Source organism: Halichoerus grypus, chromosome 9, assembly GCF_964656455.1.
Source record: "Halichoerus grypus chromosome 9, mHalGry1.hap1.1, whole genome shotgun sequence".
Classification (NCBI taxonomy): domain Eukaryota; kingdom Metazoa; phylum Chordata; class Mammalia; order Carnivora; family Phocidae; genus Halichoerus; species Halichoerus grypus.
In genome coordinates, this window is record NC_135720.1 from 54064257 (window position 1) to 54068128 (window position 3872).

A 3872-nucleotide genomic window follows, 5' to 3' on the forward strand; every position below is an offset into this window, starting at 1 on the left:
AAATGGAAACCTTTGGAGAGTTTGGAACAAAGAAATGACAGGATCTGATTTCCATTTTAATGGGATCACTTTGTGGAGAATAGACTGGATAGATTAGAAGAGAATTCACTGAAGTAGGGGCAAGGTGGAAACAGGGACACTACTAACTGGGAAGCATTTCAAAAGTGCTTAGAGCAAGATACTAGAGGTGAAGTTAGTGGGAAGTGCCCACATTGATATAATATTTTAGACAAAACACAGAAGTGAGCTTGCAGTGGACATGGGGTGGAGAGAACCTGATGAGTCAAGGATGCCTCCAAGGTTTCTGTCCTGAGTAATGGCAAGTAGGCATTTGCTCTTTATTGGAACCACTGAAGAAGGACTGCCAGGGGAGTAGATTTGGGGGTGAGCAAAAGGAGGAGGAGGAAATCAGAAGCTTAACTCTGGACATATTAAGTTTGAGATCCTTCTTGGACGCCCACGTGGAAACGTGAGTAGATGTGATCTGGGAGCCACAACTGTGAGGATGAAATTTAGAGTGATTAGGTTGGATGAGGTCCCTGAAGAAATGGATAGAGAATGGTCTACTCGGTATTTTGGAAATTAAATTTATGTCATCAAATGATAATAAGGGGCTAATCAATATATGTCTGCCATGTGAGAGAATGGGGAATTCCAAAGTTTGCCTCTGATAGCAGTGATTTCTGTGAATCTTGAAAGATAGTTAAAGAAGCGCTTGCAGAAGATTGGCAAAGCCAGACAAATCTGGTGTTGTACAATAGTGTGAGGTGGTTTTGTTTTGTTTTGTTTTCCTGGTGGTTCCATTGAGAAAATAAGCTTAAAAAAAAAATCAGAGAAGCTAGTCAATTTGGAGATTAGCCTCTCTGAGCTTTCAGTCAGATAGCTTGTCTGTTTCTTCCAGGTAATCATTCATATTTCTATAAAGATCATCATTCAATTTGATGATATCCAAATGAGTATGATCCTTGTGTTTTGTTCTAAGATTCTTTTACGTCCACAATTCTCAAACTCTAATGTGCACCAGAATTATCTGGAGGTCTTGTTAAAACACCATCTGAGGTTTCTGATTAATACATCCAAGTTTGGACCCCAGGATTTGCATTTCTATTTTTATTATTTTTTTAAAAGATTTTTATTTATTTGTCAGAGAGAGAGAGGAAGAGAGAGAGCACAAGCAGGGGGAGCGGCAGGCAGAGGGAGAAGCAGGCTCCCTGACGAGCAGGAAGCCCGATCTGGGACTCTATCCCAGACCCCAGGATCACGACCTGAGCCAAAGGCAGTCACTCAACCGACTGAGCCACCCAGGCGCCCCCCCAGGATTTGCATTTCTAACACAAGGTCCCAGGTGATGCTGCTGGTCCAGGCACTGCATTTTGAGAACCACTCTTCTACAAATTCCTGGAGTTTAATGGTTTCACCCTTGTTGGATTCTGTTAATATTTAATGATCCTTAACTCCCAGACATTAGTTTCCCTTTTTAATGTACTATAAATGTAGTCATGATCTGTGGAGGATTGTCCATAAGGGCTTTTAAATAAAGCAATCTGAATTTGCAAAGGAGATCCTGAGGGAAAGACATTTTTCCCATTTCCCTTTTAGGAATGATTTCTTTTCTGGATTCAAAGTAGACAATGACTTTTTAAGAATTGTAGATTTTGTAGTACCAGTGAAGTTAAGAAAAAGGGGAGTAACTATTGGTAACAACTCTATTGGCAATACCTTGTTTTTGTTTTTTTTTTTGTGCCAGGGTACAGAAAGAAATTCACATTGTAGTATCAGGTTCTTCTGACCCCAAAGCTAATGGCAAGTGTTTGATTGTCAAGTGTTATTTCTTTCTAAAAAGTTTCTGTTCTCATTAACTTCATAAACTCTTTGACGAGAAGACCAGATTCATAGACTCACTCATTTTAATGACTAGGCAGGAAGACTTGGGTGGAAGGTGGGATAGATAATTTACCAATTTTGATTTCTAGGTGCAGATGTTGCTCTCCTTGTTTAGAAGTACTCCCTCTAGAATAGGAACAAACTGGGCCATCTTTATAGATCCCTCTCCTGTGGTTCCTCTGTAGTCTGAGGATTTTCCTATCATCCCATTGGTGGATTTTTGAAACATTTAACTACCTACCTACATTGCTAACAATTAGACCCCAAATTGTCCGTTTCTGAATCTCAGTTTGAAAGAGGGACACATTGGACTATATTATCTTAGAGTACATGGAAATTTTTTAAACATTTAAGTCCAATTTTCCAGCCAAAGTGCTCATAATTCTTTGTCGTGACAATGTGCCCTTTTTAAGTGGATTTTTAACATTTTATTATCCTTGTAATCAGCTAAGTACTCATATCTTTTTCCATCTAAATTGCTGATAACATTAAGGGAGATCCTCCTAATCTAGGCTCCTTTAACTGATTTTTCAACGATTCCCCTCATTTTATATTAATTCATTTAATCAGAATTACTTTTTGAGTGTTCATGGTGTGGCAGGTACAGTGCTATACTCTAAGGATACAATTCTGACAGGGCATATAGTGTGGCCCCCGAAGAGCTTGCAGTGTTTCAGGAGCTATGGGACACATCAATACACAGTTATAGGACAATAGAACACAGCACAGTATGGGAACACTTGAAAGACACAACTGATCTAACTTAGGGAATGAATTAGGAAAGGTTTCCCAAAGAAACTGATTTCTGAGAACTGACGCATAAGAGGGAATAAACCATGTGGAGGGCAAGATAGGAAAATTATATTTGATGCAGCAGATTAAGGAGGTGAAAACTACTTAGACACTGAAGAAGAGTGTTTGCAGATCTCAGGACCTGGAGGTGGTTCTGTATGGTTGATGTGTGTCAGCAAGTGTGCTATAGAGAGAGAGATGGGGGTTGGTGGTAGCGGGGACAAATTTGAAGGGTCTAGAAAACTGTATTGAAGAGTTCGTGTTTTATCCTTAAAGCAATAGTACAGTTGATCCTTGAACAACTGAGGACTTGGGGCAACTGACCCCTACACAGTCAAAAATCCACATATAACTTTGAGTCCCCAAAAGTTAACTACTAATAAGCTACTGTTGACCAGAAGCCTTACCAATCACATAAACAGTCAATTAACACATATTTTCTATGACATATGTATTATGTACTGTATTCTTACAATAAAATAAGTTAGAAAAAAGAAAAGGTTATTAAGAAAGTCATGGTGGGGGGTGCCTGGGTGGCTCAGCCGTTAGGCGTCTGACTTCAGCTCAGGTCATGATCCCAGGGTCCTGGAATCGAGCCCCGCATCGGGCTCCCTGCTCTGCGGGAAGTCTGCTTCTCCCTCTCCCACTCCCCCTGCTTGTGTTCCCTCTCTTGCTGTGTCTCTCTCTGTCAAATAAATAAATAAAATCTTAAAAAAAAAAAAAGAAAGTCATAAGGGGGGCGCTTTGGCTCAGTCGGTTAAGCATCCGACTCTTGATTTTGGCTCAGGTCATGATCTCAGGGTCATGAGATGGAGCCCCCGCATCAGGCTCCAGCCTGGTTATGGAACCTGCTTAAGATTCTCTCTTGCTCTGTCCCTCTCCCTCTGCACCCACCCCCCACCCCCACCCTGCTCATGCTCTTTCTCTAAAAAAAAAAAAATAGAATTATTCCTGTTAAAATGAAAGTAGAGTTCCAGGGTCACAAGGTGTTAACCATGGGGACAGAGAGACTTCTGGTCAAATGTTAGCCTATAAACTGTGAAGATGACACATGGTGTGGGCCTGGCAGGGTGCGACTCATTTGGTGTGCGTCTCTCTATAGAGATTCCTTCCCATGAAAATATGTGGTCCCGGGCCACCTGGGTGGCTCATTCAGCTAAATGTCTGCCTTCGGCTCAGGTCATGATCCCAGGGTC